At 46.7% G+C, this 18110-nt stretch overlaps 1 protein-coding gene across 1 annotated transcript in view; it reads left to right on the top strand.

The window, feature by feature from the left end:
- Positions 1–816: 816 nt before the first annotated feature.
- The window catches only part of UBE2F (ubiquitin conjugating enzyme E2 F (putative)), a 125154-nt gene continuing 107860 nt past the window's right edge, over positions 817–18110 (top strand). Inside the window, exon 1 of the mRNA XM_036765811.1 lies at positions 817–913. The gene's annotated coding sequence lies outside the window, so the exon portion shown is untranslated. The remainder of the gene's footprint in view (positions 914–18110) is intronic.

Genomic DNA, 18110 nt, shown 5'->3' with positions numbered 1-18110 from the left:
GACCACAAAGCATCTATATAGCGCAGGGGCGCTCTCTCTGCTGGTTAGTGTCCGCGTGATCTTGGGCAAGTCACCGCTCCTCTCGCGGTTCGGCTTCCTCCTCCGGAGTCCTCTCCCGTTCTTGGCCCGCCATACCCCGAGAACCAGCTGGATTTGGAGGCAGAAGACCCGTCTCCGGCCGCTGGGTAACGGGGACCTCAGACGAGCCTTCCCGCTTCTCTAAACCGGTGCTCCTGAGAGCTAGAACCCGCCTTCAGCCCCCTAGACGACCTCCAGGCCCGCAGCACGTCAGTGCACAGGACAGGACGGACACAGTGGCAGCCCAGCTCGCTGCTCTGCCCTCCTCTCTCCCGGGCTTGGGAGTTTAAATCTTCCCGCCTCTCACAACCTTCCCACCAATCAGAGCCTTCCCCGATGACATCACCACGCCGACACGCACAGCCTCCTGGGGAATGGAGTTCAGAGCGCTTCTCCCTTTGAGTAGAGGGGCCCCGAAGCATCACGGGAAGCAAAGTCCCGAGGGCGTGCCTCTTTCGCCAGGGCCACGAAGTGTAACCAAAGTGAGCGGTCAGGGCCAGAGCTAGGATTCGAACCTGAGCTCGCTGGCCTCACGCCCGGAGCTCCTTCCCCGCCTCGCTTTGGGCTCCCCCAGCCCAGGTGTGTGAGTGGACGCACTCGGGGAACGCATAAAGTTCTTGTTTTAAAAAAAAGCGTGGGGGGGAGGGGGGAGGGGCGGGCCGAGGAGGCCGTCAGCCAATCAGAGGCGGGTGGCTGCGCTGGCCCCGCCCCTCCGCTTCCGCTTCCGCCTTTGCCGCTGCCGCCGCCTGAGGGGCCGGAGCCGGAGGCCAGAGAGCCGGAGTGCGTCCGCTGCGGACCTAGCGCCGGGGCCGGGGGATGGTGTGGGGCTCCCCAGGTGAGTGGGCGAGCTAACGCCGGACGACCCTGACCCTGCCGCCCCTTCTCTGCCCGAGCCCTCGGGGCGCCGTGACCTCCCCCGGGGGCTGCAGCAGCGCCCCTCCCCCGCTCCTTGGTTCCCTGAGGGGCTGCGGACCCCGCTTTTTGACCCCCCCGATGGACTACGGAGCCCCCTTCCTGTGACCCCCCCACGGGACTGCGGACCCCCATGGGTGACCCCCCCCACAGGACTGCAGAACCGCCCCCTCCGTGACCTTCCTCACAGGACTGCAGACCCCCCTCCCTGTGACCCCCCCCAACAGGACTGCAGACACCCTCCTCCCCCCCACTCCCCCTCCATATGAACCCCTCACAGGACTGCAGAACTCCCTCCGTGTGACCCCCCCCCAGGACCGCAGACCCCCCCCACCTTCCTCACAGGACTGCAGACCCCTATGGGTGACCCCCCCCACGGGACTGCAGACACCCCCCCCCACTCCCCCTCCATATGACCCCCCCCACAGGACTGCAGAACTCCCTCCGTGTGACCCCCCCACAGGACTGCAGACCCCCTCTCTCCTGCAGACTACACACTCTCCTTCCAGTGACACCCCACCCTCCCCCGTGTGACCCTCCCCTCCCAGGCCATTGGACTACAGACCCCTACCCCCCTCCCTCCGTGTCACTGCAGGCCTTGGGGTAGCCTTTCCTCACTTGGGCTGCAGGACCCCTGTGTGATCCCCCCCTACAGGTGGCTGCAGGACTTCTCCCTCTCTGTCTGTCCACCACCCTCTCTCGTCAGTTCCCGTGGGGGGGAGGTGTTGTCCTCTTAGATCATGTGACTCCCCATATGGGGCTGCAGAACTCCCCCTCCCCCCACTCCCATATGAAGCTGCAGCACTCTCCACCCCTCCGTGTCATCCTAGGCCCTGTGGTGCCCCACCCCCATTTGAGACTTCAGACCCTGCCGAGTCCTTATAGATCCCTGTGATCCCCTCCCCCCCATACACACTTTGGGGCCGCAGACCTTTCCCACTGTGTTCTTAGGGTTCCCTCCCCCACAATGTGGTGCTGTGCCTTGTTGAGGGGGCCCTCACTTTTGCCTTCTGACCTGCTCCCCCTCTCTTGGCCCAGTGGCAGCCCCCTCCCTCCTTGCTCTTGTGACTCCCCCTCCCACAGGTCAGTGTTCTCTGCTGCTGGGACCCTTTTCCCCAAACATCTCTATGCCCTCCCCCTCATCTCTGCCCCACCTTCCAGTGACCCCTTCATTTTCTCCTAGGCTTCTGTCCCCCTCCCTCCATCTGCAGACTCCTCCCTGAAGGCTGTCCCCTTCCTCATTCTCCCAGGAGCAGGAGATCCCTAACTGAACCTGCTCCTGGGTGGGGGTCTCTTTTTATCCCCCTCCCTTCTGAGCAGGGCTCCCGGAAGGCCCAAGGCATGGCTCTCTGTCCAAGCCCAGGGAGAGATTCTGGCTGTGAATGAGCCGGGCTGGTTACATTTTATCAGTAGCTTGGAGGAAGCTTGTGGAAGCTGAGCCCTCCCCATGACTTCTGGAACATTGTGTTCAGGTTTGGGCCCCACAGCTGATAGGAAGCTGTTAACGTGGACAACGTCCAGAGGAGCAGGCTGGGCTGGCAGGGCCCTGGCAGGCCCCTTCATTTAGAAATGAGGAAACTGAGGCCACGTTTGACTTGACTTGCCCAAAGGCAGGATTTGAATCCAGGTCCTCTGATTCAGTCACTTCAGTAGCTCCCTGTGATCGCCATGATCAGATGCAGAATGCTGTTTGACATCAAAGCCCCCTCCTACCTTTGCAGTCTTCACTGCCTCTTTGACCCAGTGACTGTGGCCTCTGGGCTGCTCCATCTCTGGCCATCCCAGTGCCTGGAACCCTGTCCCTCCTCTTCCCTGGCTCTCTCTGAGGCCCATCCACCGGAAGCCTTTTCCCAGCCCTCATATGTGCTAGTTACTGGGCGTAGAGTTTGTTTATGCGGATTCATGTGCTTGTTGTCTCACCCTTTAGATTGGGAGCCCCTTGAGGGCAGCGACCACCTTCGATAGCCCAGTGCCTGGCATGTAGCTTAATAAATGTTGCTTGACCGTCTGACTCCAGAGCCGATGTTCTTTCCACTTGGTGAAGGGTCTTGGTTCCATTCTGTCCTCGGTTGGAGGGTGGGCAGGAGTGTAGAAGAGCTGGAAGGTGAGAGAGATTTGGCTCTGTCTGGCCCCAGGGCCCAGGAGATTTCACTTTGCTGGGATCCATCCATAGGCATTTAAATGAGGAAGACGGGGAACAAACCACTGCAAGTGGGCCCTCCAGGTGCATTTTCCTGAGGGGGAAACAGTAAATATGATATATCGTGATGTGGTTCGGTCATGTCCGACTTATTTCCTTGGCCGAGATACTGGAGTGTTTGCCAGGTCCTCCAGCGTGTCCCCGGTTTACATATGAGGAACTGAGGCAAACAGGAGTTAAGTGATTTGCCCAGGGCCCCACAACATGTGTACACAAAGGGACGAGCTGCAGCTGGGGCACTTGTGCATTGAGAACAGATCTTGTAGACAGATTAGTTCTGTCCTCCAACACATCCAGGCTGGGTGACTGCTCTCACTTAACCTATAGGGGAAGCTCTAGAGGGAGTTTCCTATAAACACCCATGAAATCACAGGTTACACCCAACTGGTATCTGGGGTAATATGGGTGGGACCCCTGGGCAGTCTGATCGAGGCCTGGGAGGGGCAGTTGGTAGCTGAGCTGGCTTTGAGGGGAGCTGGAGGTGAGGGAGGGGTGCAAAGGCCCCAACAGGGCAATGGGCTGCTTCTCTTCCTTGGGTCTTCATGGGGAGATTGGGGCTGTGGAATGGATTCTTGTTCAATGTCCTACTGGGACTGGATGGGTGACCCTTGCCCCCTTCCCTCTGGGGAAGGGTTTGTGGGGACATGTGCCTGGGAAGGGGTGTGGCTTGATCCCCAGCTGACTATTGTCGAGGCCTTAGGAAGTACTAGTCATATCAAATGAGAAAATGTTTCTAAAGCACTTGGCACAGTACCTGACACATAGGGGCTATAGAGATGTTGTTGTTATTAATAGCTCAAATATCTGAGCTGCTGGCAGTCCTCCTAGCACCGTGGGATGGCAGGTGCTTAATAATGGCCCCATTTTACAGGTGAGGAAACTGAGTCTGAGAAATGATCTTGCCTAAAGTTAGACAAGCAGTAAGTGTCCTGGGAGGAATTTCTAGGGCCTTGAACACAGTGCTTTTTATGTTGCCCTTCCACACTTCGGGCTGCCCTGATGCTGGCCCTAGCACCTTCCTGCCCCCCTCTAGACTGACCTTTGTTTCTTACAGAAGGAAGTCATTGGGGGATTATGGAAGAGGTGGCCAAAGGGGTCCCAAGCCTAGAGAGGGAGATCCTGTAAGAATAGGCTGAGAAGAGCCCCAGCCAGGCTTGGGCAGACCCTAGAGGAAGTGAAGTGTGCACTTGGTTCAGACTTAGCTTTTTTAGCAGTGAAGCCGCTGAATCAGGTCCCTCTGAGGGTCCTTTGGTTTGTCTCACTGAGTTTGTCCTGGAGAGGGAAGCAGTAGCATAGGAGAAAGAATCCTGGGTCTGAGTCCAAAGACCTAGGTTTGAGTCTTGCGCTTAAGCACTTCCTGGTGGTAAGATTCTGGCTAAATCACTTTGATCTTGGTTTTCTGATCTGTAAAATGGGGATGAAAAGCGCTCGTACCAACCTCAGCTTTATACGTTTGTTGTGAGGAGACGTTTCTCCAACCTCATGTTAAAAGTTACATGGTGATTTGCCATCTTTGTCAGTGTCAGGGACGGGGTGGGCAGTATTTCTCAACTTTGCAATGATACAAAGCCTGGGGGGGCTAGCTTATGGCAGGGGCGGGGTCAGTCTTAGGATTCAGAAAGAAAGGGCTAGAACCCATAAGACAATATGGCAGAGATAATGACTACTCACTTATGTGCTTAAATCAAGGCTGTCCAACCTTAGTTTTTTATTAAAACAATAGACAATATATTTCAATTTGCCATTTTAGTGAGAGCTCTGCGGTAGCTCGGCTTCATTTACTAAAGCATTTATGTAAATTTCTATGCTTGTAGGCAGGCGCATAAATCCCACTGCGGCTGCATTTTGGACAGCCCTGGCTTAAATGATGAAGGACACCTAACTTGACAGCGGTTCACGTGGAAATGACTTGAAGGATTGTTGTGTTGGTCACAAGCATGGTGTCTTGTGCGGTAAGGGTACTCTGGATACTGGGCTTTGACAGCTTGGAGAGTGCTTAGAGCTGGAGTGTGTGGGCTCGGGACAGGGCGGTGAGGATGACTTGGAAATTGTGGGAGATGAGGAGCAGTGGAGAGCCCTGGAGATATTTAGCTTGGAGAAGAGAGAGCTTGAGGGGGAGATAAGAGTGGTCTTCAGAGATTGGAAACTGGTAGGAAAGAGGCTGGATTTGTTCTGTGTTAAACTCCAGCCTTGTGCCAGACCCTCATCCCCTCTCAGGTGGCAACGGCTCCAGGCTCCCTTCTCTCCAATCTGCCTCCCATAGAGCTGTGAAATTGGGATATGCCTCTGTTACAGATCTGATTAGGTCACCCTTCTGCCCAGACGCTCAGATACAAAGTCAGATACATCATCTGACTCCGGTCTGTTTTTTACTTCCCTCCACATACTGCGGGCTCCAGCCAGACTGGCCCGCTGCGCTTCCTCATTCACAACCGTCTATGGACTTCTTCCCTGTCCCCATGCCTGGAACCCTGACCCTTCTTTCCTCCCCGCCCCCCCTTGCATCCTAAGCTCCCTTCAAGGCTTAACTCCAGTGCTATCTCCTTCAAGAGGCTTTTCCTGATTTCACTACATGTTGGCATGTTGGCCCTGCCCTCCCCACTCCAGTCTCTGTATATTTATTTTAAAGTTTGTCCTACATTAACCTAACTTTGAACCTACTCCTCCTCCCAAAGCAAGTTTTTGTCTCACTTTTGTCTTTGTGTCTGAGACATCAGTGCTAAATGAATGCTCCTTGATTGATTAAAGTTATAAAGACTCAACTTGAAACTGAATATAAAATAGAAGCAAAGTGCACCTTCCTTGCCGGAGCTGTCCAGCAGCTGAACGAATAACTGGAAGCTCTGGAGCCTTCCTCTAGATGACTGTTGGTCAAGGGCTTTGTAGGACAGAATAGTACCTGAGATAGGAAGCTTGGTGGAATGGATGCTGAGGTTCTGACTTGGCCAAAGTTGGCCTTGGAGTCAGAAGAGCTGAGCTTAAAGCCCGGCCCTTCTTCACTGTGGCTATGAGGAAGTCATTTTGCCTTTCTGACCCTCATTCCTGTCCCTGAAGTGGGGAACAGAATCCTTGGGCTCCCCACTTCACAGAGTTGTTTTGTTAAGTGCTGTATCGGTGGGTAAGCTCATCTTATTTCCCTCCTTGCTTTGCCCACTCCTACCACTCAGGCACCCTTGAATGTTCATCGCTGCAGCCGGGTTAGCTTCTGAATGTATCTTCTGGCCTCTAGAGCTCACCCTACATACTTTGTCAGACTAGTCTTCCCAGTACATAATGGCTTTGATCCCATTCAGGTGCTCAGAAACCTTTCTTTGCCCGCTGAATAAAATCCAGGCCCTTTAGCCTGACATTCAAGACGCCCAGTGTGTCTCTAAGCTTCCTTTTCAGCTTTATCTCATACTGCTCTAGCCAGGCTGGACTCTCCCGTCCTTCAAGGCCCTGCTTAAAATGCTGCCTCTTCCATGAAGCCTGACTTGCTCTCCTGAGCCAGAAGTGATCACCCCCAAAGTGTGTTTTTGATAGTGCTCCTATTTGTTCGTTATGTTTAATTTGTGTGTTCATTTGCCAGTGCACCTGATCTCCCAGTCTGGGTTGTAAACTTGATGGCAGGTTCTGTCTCCCACAGCTCCTTGCATATATTAAGTGCCTTATGTTTGTGGAGTGAATATGTTTTTGTATTCTGAACAATAGAATTCTAATGGAATTATGATGTCTCTTTGGAATGTCAAGAGTGCCTCATTTAGCACATTTAATTCCATTCCAAGTAAATCTGGCCAACTCCAGATGATGGCAGTGGAAGAAGCAGGAGGGCAGATAGTGGAGGATGGGGCTAATTCAGAAGGCCTTTTTGTCCTCCTGGTGAGCGGTTTCTAAAGCAGTAATCGAATGTCATTTGCCCATGGCCACCTGTTACATGAGGCCGTTTCCTGATTTCTGTGAGCAGCACCTCCTCTTGCCATCATCTTGTGTTTATTTAAGATACACATATATTTGTACACATCCTCTCTCTGGGAGGGATCTCTCAAGAATGTAAATTTTTGAGGTCAAGGACAGTTTCTTTTTTTGTATTCTCATGTTAAGCCCACATTGGCTTCAATCCTTGTTTGATGGCAGTGGGGTGTGACTTATAAGTGGCTGAGCAGAAGTGGAGTGGGCACTGGTCAGAGATTAAAAATTGCTGATTGTTATCATAATCATAATAATGATCTGAAGTTGACGGTTAAGATCACTTTGGGGAGTTTATAATCTGGTATTTTGGCAGCTAGGTGGCACTGCAGTGGGTAAAGTACTGGCCCTGGAGTCAGGAAAACCTCTGTTCAAATCCAGCCTCAGACACTTACTAGCTGTGTGACTCTGGGCAAGTCACGTCACTCTGCCTCAGTTTCCTCATCTGTAAAACCACTCCAATGTCTTTGCCAAGAAAACCAAACATGACTGAAGACGACTAAGTGATAAAAGAATCTTGAGGTGACAACACATGCATTTGAATCTCGCCCCCAGGCTAATCACTTAAACTTCCTCAGACCCCTCATTTGGAAACAGGAACAATACTTGTAAACCAAACAGTACTGGAATTAACCACCTTATTGGTTTTTGTTGGCATTTGGACCTGTGATTTTAGGTTCTGAGTTCCCTTGGCAAGTCTTCTGCTCCTCACTAATGCATATGTGTAGCTCTTCTGAAATCCGTCAGCATAGAAAGCTGCCTGGTTCCAGATCCCTGAGCTGGCATGGGTCAAGGTCCTCCTGACTCAGATTTCTCTTTTCCCTCTTGATCTCTCTTTCTCTGTCCCTCTCTGTCTGTCTCTCTCTCAATTGCTCTCTGTCTCTTAACCTTTATCAACATTCTTTTAAAAAGTCTGTCCCTCCAAAGACACCACCCATGCTCCTCTTACCTCCTCCCGCAAATAGAAAAGTACAGTTACGATACAGTTACACATCCCCTGCCTTGTTGGCCTTGCCTGCAGACATATACCTTGTTCCTCAGCTGTAGGCTACCTCATGTCTACTGAGAAAAGTAAGACATGCTTATAGAGAGTCCTTGCATTGATTGGAGTCTTGATATCCTTCTGTGTTGTTTCCCTTTTCGTTAGTTTGGTCTTTGTGTAATCTCTGCTTATTCTGTTTAGCATCAATGCATGTTTCCCTGAATATTTCAAATTTAGTATTATAGCAGAATATTTTGTTATATTCAGATGTTACCATTTATTTAGTTGATTTGTTTAGTGAGTGCCTGAGTGGAATGCTATGCACTTGGTTTCAGTTCTTTGCTATCACAGAAAATACTGCCAATGAACATTTTTGTAGACACAGAATATTTGTCTCTGAACTCCCTGGGGACAGATGCCTAATAATGGTACCATTGGGTCAAAGAGTTCAGCTCTTGCAGTTTTGTGACTTTCTTAGTTGGATTCCAGATTCTTTACAGAACAGATGCCCAGCTCAGCCCCCTGTGGGCCCATCTTCCCACAACCCCAACAGCCCTCATTTTTGTCTTTTGTCCGGTTCGATGTGTGTGAAGTCAGACTTTAGAATTGTTTTAATTTGCAATTATCTTAGTGATTTGAAGAATTCTTTGATATAGATGTAGATCGTTTATATTTCTTCTTTTGGAGACCTGTCCTCTGAGTTGGATTCCAATCTTGTCTCTGGCACATACCTGCTACGTGACAGAGACAAGGTACTCAGCTCTAGGCAATTATCTAAGACTATAGTTGTAGAGCTGGCTCTAAGATGTGATAGTAGAGGGTTTGCTCACCTGGATTTCCTCAAATCAATGAAGTCATTGGTCTGACTAAAAAAAAAAAGTGAGAAAAAAAGAAAACTAACTCTGGCCATTTACAATAGGGGAAATGGCTTCTGTTTTTATGTGGTGGTATCAATTCTGATATGGCTCGGAGGGCAAAATTTTATCATAGATATTTTCTGGGAAGATTTTTCTTTTCATTTTGCAATTCCCCTTATCCCATTTGCATTGATTTTTGTTCTTGTAAAGGCATTTAATTTTTATGTAACCAAAATGACCTCCCTGAGAACTCCTTAATCATGGGTTATAATTCTCTGTTATCCACTTTTGTTCCATACTTTCCATTCAAAAAATGATTGTCCTTGGTAGACAAGAAAGAAAACACTGAGGTGAACACTTTTCACTTCATCTGTTTTTATCAACCCATTTACCCTAAGCAGTGATCATATCCTAGCTTTGATCTTGCCTCCAATGGGGCTTTAAAAAGACCTTTTTCTCGTCCCTAATTAGCATTACAACAATTCTCATTTCATTTAGAGCTTTCTGATATTGTTTCACATATGCCCACAGGGATCTGCTGCTCTTCTGCATTCATACTTAATCAGTTCTTGTTTCTTTCTTCAGTTTGTTTTCTGTTTAGAATTTTAGCTGGTAAATGAATTCTCTGTGCACCAATATCTGGTCCATCTTTCACTGGAATTATTCATATTTGTGTTGTTCGAATTTTTTTCTTGAAAAATCTCATTCCTTTTGAGTCAACTTTCCCTGTAATATTTTAGATCTTGCCTGTCCTTTCTCTGACTTTAAAATCTATTGTCCCAAAATCTAGGATACACATCTGAATAGTCCACACTTTCCTGGTCTTATTAATCACAGATATTAAGATGAGATAATCATTCTCTCCCAAAATTCCAGTGATGCGTACTCTGCAACAGGTCATAATCCATTCAGAAGAGCAGTCCCCCTCACTGCTTCTTCCAGTTTGGGGAGAATGCTGTTATCATCAAGCAGATGGGTGATTTGGCTGCTGTTCTGCTTTTAGCAGAAACAGAATTGCAGATCGTTGAAATCAAGTTTCCTTTCTTGCCAGCTTCAAAACTTCGGAAACTCATTTATTCATTTTCAATTTTAGTCTGTTTGGCCTTTAGCAGAGGTTGGCAGACTATGGACCCTGGGCCAGAACCCCCCTACCATCTGTTTTTGTATGGTCCATGAGCTGAGGATGGTCTTGATTGCAGCACCTGGTGTACTTTTACCACAATGTCGTTTCTGTTTCTCCTTCCATTAATCCTCCCCCAAATATTCTCCACCATGTTTCAGTCTGGTTTGGGCTAGTTCGTCATGGGTACACTTCTCCATAAACTGTGTGACTCTCTAGTCCTCTATCTGTGTGCTCCTCTGGTCATGTTGTAGTCATGAGTGATAGCAGACGTGGGAATTACTTATGTTAAAATCTCTAGTTTGATTCGCTTGATGCCCACACTTTGTGCGTTCACGAATAGAAATCTGAGGCTGTTTGGATGTCACTCTTCCTGAATTTTGTCGTCTTGCTGACCCTTTGGCCCTGATAATTCTTTGGATGACCCATGCTATTACAAGTTATATATTAACAGTTTTTTTCTTTCCTCTTCTATACCATCTCCAGAGAAATAGATTTTAACTAGCTCTCAAGATCATTTGCATTCCTGGCTATGAATTCCTTATTCGTGTTTCTGAAGTCTCAGTCCACAATCCATATCTTGTTCTTAGCTGTTCACTTCCCTAATCTACTCTTCTCTGGAACACCAACTTTTAACTGGTAGACATGATGTCTGTACCACTCACATCCCTACAAGTTTTTCATTTGTTTCATTTAGCCACAGAGGCATAATTGGGTGAAAGTTATAGGAAAAGAGCTTTTGGCTCAACATTAGGAAAAACTTATAGACAGTTGGAGCTGTTCAAAATGAAAAATGCTTTCTCTGTTGTAGTGAGTTGCCAATCACTGGAAGTATTCAGGCCATGTGGCATGCTGTGTGTGCTTTTCAGGGATTTTGTTTCAGCTGTGCTTTGGACTGGACTACCTGAGATCGCTGCCACTCACCCAGTCCATGGTAGACAGCTGACCTCAGACCCTGGCATGGCTCCTCCTCCCATCTGGCTGTTGCATGGGCCTCTCCCCTCTCCTAGTCCCCGCCCCCCCCATCACCTTTTATTGCCTCCTGTTCTGTAGTTGACATTATGGTTGAGTCAGCATTTTGAATAATAGAATGTAGCCATTTTAAACTACACAGCAACTTTTAAATTCCAGAACTGATATATTTAATCTTGTTATTTGGAACTGTTATGGTCTGTCCAAAGGAAAATTGTGGGTATTCTGCTATCATTAGATCTTACCTATTCAGCTCTGGGCAGTAAAGGAGGGATTGATTATTGATTGATTGATTGATTGATTGATTTTGTGTGCGTGTGTGTGTGTGTGTGTGTGTGTGTGTGTGTGTGTGAGAGAGAGAGAGAGAGAGAGAGAATGAATGTGTGTGAATGAGGGGATGGATGGGGAGGAATTCTATCTCCCAAGCCAAATTTGGTTTATAGGTGGAACCAGTGGTGGCCATCTAGTTCCAGTTTGCAGCTGAATTGTAGGGGAGACATGCCACTTGCAGCAGTTTTTGTGGGTTCCTTGCACCCTCCTTTTAGCTGTGCCCCCGTCTCACTGTCCTGGTTGCTTTGACCTGATTCTGCTACATTCAGAAAGTAGACTTTCCTAGATGATTCAGCAGGGACAAAATACAGTTTCAAGCATAAGGTGAATTGAAAATGAACTGGCATCATGAATTCTTTGCTTTTCCATAAATCTGACAAGTAACCTATTCCTTGCTCTCCCAAACTGCTTATAGTATCAGCTTTTATTCCTAAATCATGAACCCATTTTGACTTTATTTTGGCATATCGTGTAAGATATTGGTCTATGCCCAGTTTCTGCCCTACCATTTTCCAGTTTTCCCAGCAGTTTTTGTGAAATAGTGAATTCTTAGCCAAGAAGCTGGCCTCTTTGGGTTTATCAAAGAGTAGATGGCTATAGTCGTTGACCACTGCGTCTTGTGTACCTATCCATTCCACTGATCTACCACTCTGTTTCTTAGCCAGTACCAGGTAGTTTTGATGACTGCTACTTTATAGTACAGTTTAATATCTGGTATGTCTAGGCCACCTTCCCTAGCATTTCTTTCATTAATTCCCTAGATATTCTAGACCTCTTGTTCTTCCAGATGAATTTTGTTATTATTTTATCCAGCTCTGTAAAATAATTTTTTTGGTAGTTCAATGGGTATGACACTGAATATGCAAATTAATTTAGGTAAAATTGTCATTTTTATTATATTAGCTCAGCCTAACCATGAGCAACTGATATTTTTCCATTTAGTTAGATCTGACTTTATTTGCATGAAAAGTGTTTCATCATTATGTTCATATAGGCCCGGGGTTTGTCTTGGCAGATAGATTCCCAAATATATTCATGACACAACAAGAGATAGAGAGCATTACAGAATGCAAAATGGATAATTTTGATTATGGTAAATTGAAATGTTTTTGTATTAAAAAAAAGCCAATGCAACAAAGATTAGGAGGGAAGCAGAAAATTGGGAGAAAATCTTTACAACTAGTGTCTCTGATAAAGCCTTCATCTCTAAAATATACAGGGAACTGAACCAAATTTATAGGAATACAAGTCATTCCCCAATTGAGAAATGGTCAAAGGATATGAATAGGCAGTTTTCAGAGGAAGAAATTGAAGATATCTGTAGGCATATGAAAAAATGCTTGAAATTACTACTGATTAAAGGAATGCAAATCAAAACTACTCTTAGGTACCACATCTCTCCTGTCAGATTGGCTAAAACCACAAAACAGGAAAATGATAAATGCTGGAGAGGATGTGGGAAAATCGGAACATTGTTACATTGCTGGTGGAGTTGTGAACTGGTCCAGCCATTCTGGAGAGCAATTTGGAACTGTGCCCAAAGGGGTATAAAAATGTTCATACCCTTTGACCCAGCAGTACCACTTGTAGGGTTGTATCCCAAAGAGATCACACAAGGCACATATGTGCAAAAATATTTATAGCGGCTCTTTTTGTGGTAGCAAAGAATTGGAAGTCAAGGGGATGCCCATCAATTGGGAAATGGCTGAACAAGCTGTGGTAGATGAAGGTAATGGAATAGTATTGTGCCATAAGAAATGGGGATGATACGGACTTCATAACAACCTGGAAAACCCTACACGACATAATGCTGAGTGCGCGGAGCAGAGCCAGAAGAACATTGTGCACAACCACAGATATATGGATTCTGTGAGGACTAACCCTGACAGACTTTGCTCTTCTCAGCAACACAAAGTGCAAGGGCAACTCCAAAGGACTCATGATGGAGAGAGCTATCTACATCCAGAGGAAGAACTATGGAGTCTGAATGCAGATTGAGGCATACTTTGTGCTCGCCTTTTTTTTTCTCTTTTGTTGCTGTTCCGTTTCTCCTTTCTCATGATTCATTCCATTGGTCATACTTCTTCTTTACAACTTGACTATTGTGTAAATAAGTTCATTGTGAAGTTATATGTAGAAGATATATCAGATTCCGTGCCGTCTTGGGGAGAGAGGTGGGGAGAGGGGTGAAAAAAATCTGGAACTCAGAGTTATGTGAAACTGAGTGTTGTAAACTAAAAATAAAAAATCTTAATTATAAAAAAAATGAACCTGCAATCTTTGTAAGGACACCCTCCCACCCCTCACCTCTCCCCATCTTGGGCTTGTGCAGTTGATTTTTTTTTAACCCAAGTGTAAGATACAATTCTGCATAGCGTGTTCTTTTAAAGTGGCCCCAGCCTACTTTCTCAGCCTTTTTTTCTTACTACTTGCCTTTATACCTGCTACATTCCAGCTGTATTCTCCACCCCAGAATTAATATAGGCTGCCCTCCCTTTATGCCCAGAGCACACACTCTGGTCTCATCCCTAACTCTTGAAGCCCTTCCCCTTCTTTTCTTCAGGAGCCACCTCCTCCAGCAAGATCTTCCCAAATTTCTACTTCCCTGACAATCCTTCCCTCAAGTTTTCCTGGAGCACTTGGTGAAGATCCCTTTGTCTTAAGCCTAATTCCTTGCATGTCATCACCTCCTCGATGTCATAGTCATCTTCTAGGAGGAACAAACAACAACAACCTACTTTGTATCATTTGTATTTGCGTTAGTAAGCATTTATTAAGGTCACTGTGCTAAGTGCTGGGATTTAGAGAAAGGCAGGGACAATCCCTGCCCTCAGGGTATTCCCAATGTGATGAAGCTAACATGAAATTGCAAGTTGTTGGTTGTTGTCCTTGCTTGAAGGAGGACCAAAAGGACATTACTGTGTTGGGGTCAAGGTACAGTGTGTCTGACTGTAGCCAGTCAGACCAATATGAGCTCAGAAGGCTCTACCACAAATCAGGCACAAGAGTCGATATGAATACTTAGAGGGCACATGTCTCAATTTTGAGCATCTTAGGTTTCCTTTGAGCTGCCACAATTCCGCTTTGCTCACAGAGCACAACTCCTTCTTTGATGTTTCACAGTTGATTCCAAAGTTCTTCAGAGAGACCTTGAGAGTGTCCTTGTATCACTTCTTCTGATCTCCCTGTGAGTGCTTGCCTTGTGTGAGTTCTCTATAAAATAGTCAAATGTATTTTTGGCATTTGAATAATGTGGCCAGCCTGTTAGAATTCTGCTCTGCACAGCAGAGTTTGAATACTTGGCAGTTTACCACAAGAAAGGACTTCAGTGTCTGGTATCACAGGCATATAACAATGAGGTCAGCACAACAGCTCTGTAGACCTACAGTTTGGTAGGCAGCCCAATACCTCTTCTCTCCCACATTTTCCTTTGGAGCCTCTGAAACACTGATCAAGCTCTGGCAGTGCATGCATCAACCTCATTATCTGTGTGTTCATCCCTGGAAAGTGTACTGCCAAGATAAGTGAACTTATCCACAGAATTCAAAATTTTTCCCTTTGCTGTTTTCTTGGTGTTATTGTCAGGCCAAAATTGGCGCAAGGAGCAGAGAATCGAACTAGTCTCTGTTGCATCTCAGCCTCAGAGGCTGCATTGAGTGCACAGTCATCTTCAAACAAAAAAAATCATGCACCACTCTTCCTCCACTTTAGTCTTGGCTTGTAGCCTTTTCAAGTTAAATAATTTAGTGCCAGTGTGGTAGCTGACCTTGAAGCCATTTTCAACCTTGTTGTTGGAATCCAACAATATCACTGAAAATATCATGCTAAAATGCATGGGAGCAAGCACACAGCCCTGCCTCATTCCATGAAAGCATCGACCATCATCCTGTGCACGTGTGCTGTCATGAAGCTGGCATACGATACTGATGAACTTCTCTGGGCAACCACATTTTGCCATGATCTGCCACAAGCCTTCATGGCTGACAGCGTCAAAGGCCTTGGTCAGATCAATGAATATTGTGTACAGACCTCTGTTCTGCCCCTGTCATCTCTTCTGGAATTGTTGGGCAGCAAACACCGTTATCAGCTGTTCTCACACTGACTCTTGGGTAGATGACCATCTTCCAGATGAAGGATCAGTCTGTTAAGGCAGACTGACAAGAATCTTGGCTGACAACTATTGACTTAGAGAGGACTTCCCCGCCCTCCCCCCGCCCCCAACCCGTGATTGTCACAGGATGACCTGTTTCCTTTTCCTTTATAGAAATGGACAGTGGAGGCATCCTTGAACTCTTGGGGGAATAACCTCTTTCCATATACTCAGGAAGATTTCAGTCAGCTTTTTTGTGAGCAGCGGACCCCCTTACCTTGTAAGTCTCAACTGAAGTAGAATCAGTACTGGGTACTTTGCCACACGAGAGGAGCCACACAAGAGAGAATATTCAAAACCTGTTCTTCAGTTGGAAGTTTGGCTAGAAAGGAACTGACTTTAACCTTAGGTATGTGGTCAGTGGCTTCAGCATTGGTTGATCATGGTCTGTTGAGAACACTATGGAAGTGTTCAGGCCATCTTTCCAGGATCATATCCTTATCACTAATCAATGTGGCTCCATCACTGCACCATAGGTCTTTGGCCCTTAAATACCCTTCAGTGCATGATAAAAGCACTTCGAATTGTTACTATCCGTGTAAAACTGAATTTCACCTGCCTTACTGAGCCACAAATCCTGCAGCTCTCTAAGCTTTGCTTGCACTTTACTTTTAATGGAATGAAATGCTGCCTTCTTAGAGATGGATGAACTATCTTGCTGGTAAGCCTTGTGGAGTTCTCATTTTTTTCATTTAGCAGTTTCTGAATTTCCCTATCACTTTCATCAAATCTATCTTGATGTTTTCAGGTGTTCTGGCCCAGATGAGTAAATGTGGTACTGTACATCAGATCTCTGAAGGCTGCCCACTCTTTTTCTGCCCTACTGTTGCCAACCATTTGTTGCCTTAGCTTTTCCTCCAAATTAGCAACAAGCTGTTTTGCAGCTATAATCTGTTAACATTAGGTCTTCAGGTAGTCATCTTGCCATGGGGCTGCTGCTTTTGTTGAATGGGAATGTTTAGCTTAGAGAGGATAAGTCTATGATCAGTGCAGCACTCTGCCATGTATAGCCTTGTCACTCTCACATCTTGTCTGTCTCTTCTCCTTACAGTGACATAGTCTATCAAATGCCAGTGTCTCCTGCAAGGGTGCATCCGTGAAGTTCTATTGTATTTAGATAAATGGAAAATAGTGTTGTTGATGAGGTCATGAGATGCCCGAGTCTTCGGTAGTAAGCAACTCTTCCCATTTCTTTACATCCTCATTCCTCCCAAGGATTCCCTGCCATGTCTGATAGTCTGTGCCTACTCTGATGTTGAAGTTTCCCAGAATCACAAACTTGTCCTCTTTTTGGCACATTGATGATGACAGTCTCCGAATCTTCATCGTGTGGGAACATACGCATTGATGATGGCGACATGACACTTTCCTGCAAGTGGCAGTCGCATTGTCACAACCCTGTAATTCATTCCTTTTGGAAGGCATAAGAGCTTCTTGACTAGATTAGCTTTGTTTGCAAAATGTGCGCCAGCTTCATGGGTGTTCCCCGTCAGTGTGACCACTCCAGAAAGGACACATATCCATCTCTGACTTGGTAAGCTGGCCTTCATTTGCCAGCCTTGTTTCCCTCAGGGCTACTATTTGGGTGTGATACCTGCTGAGTTCTCCTGCAGCAAGAGCTGTTCAACTTTCACTCTACTGGATTTCATGCTATCCATAAGCATGCACACATTCTAGGTACCCATGGTAAGTGGAATCATCTTTGCAAAAGTTTTTATATATTTTTTTGTGTTTCGACCACAAGCTAGGGTCCCCACCTGCTGTGGTAAGCAGGCGAGGGTGAAGTTAAGCGAAGCAGACAGTTTTTAGGGCATCTTTCCTAGCTCCTCTCTCACACTAGGAGGTGAGCAGTGTAGTCCTTTAAAAAAAATGGCTACTCAGACCCCCGGGGGCTGCTAAATCCCTTTGATGCTTTAGTCCAGAGAAGAAAACCCAGTGACCTTGGCCACCTATGTGCAAGGTTATAACTACAGCTCCCAGTAGGTCTGTACCTGCTGCTTCATCACTTGCCATACAGGACTTTGAGGTAGGTAAAAATGGTAGAATGGTATGGGTGATGTCTTTTGACTCTTGCATAAATTGGGTTTATGTGAGGTGGAGTTGCACAAAGTTGTTGGCCTCACTCTGTCTTCCAGAGTCATTGAGGTCCAGTGGCAAGACAGAAGTCAAGATGACTGGTGATGCCTCGAGAGGCATCTTCAATGTCTGACTGTATTAGGAGGGCAGAGTTTATAAACTCAAAGAGGATCATAAACATGTCTGAAAGGTTCGGAACCGCCGGATATAAGAAACTCTCAAAGTAGAAGGCAGAAGAATCAAAACATATATTTAGGCTCCACAGTAACCAACCCATGAACCAGCAACCCCATTTTGATATATTGATCAAAAGCTTCCAGGCCCAATAAGTATGCCTGGAAAGAGTAACCAGGAGGCTACAGAGAAGCATGATTGCATAAAGCAAAATCATGCTTCCCCCTCTATGGTAAAAAGATTACCCACTGGCCTGAAGTCCTTGTTCAGCTTCCTCCCGTAGGTCAGCTCTGCCACTGGCAGCTCCTGCTTCA

The sequence above is a fragment of the Trichosurus vulpecula genome, chromosome 7 (genome assembly GCF_011100635.1).
Source record: "Trichosurus vulpecula isolate mTriVul1 chromosome 7, mTriVul1.pri, whole genome shotgun sequence".
In the NCBI taxonomy this organism is placed as follows: domain Eukaryota; kingdom Metazoa; phylum Chordata; class Mammalia; order Diprotodontia; family Phalangeridae; genus Trichosurus; species Trichosurus vulpecula.
This window is presented reverse-complemented; position numbering and strand designations above follow the sequence as displayed.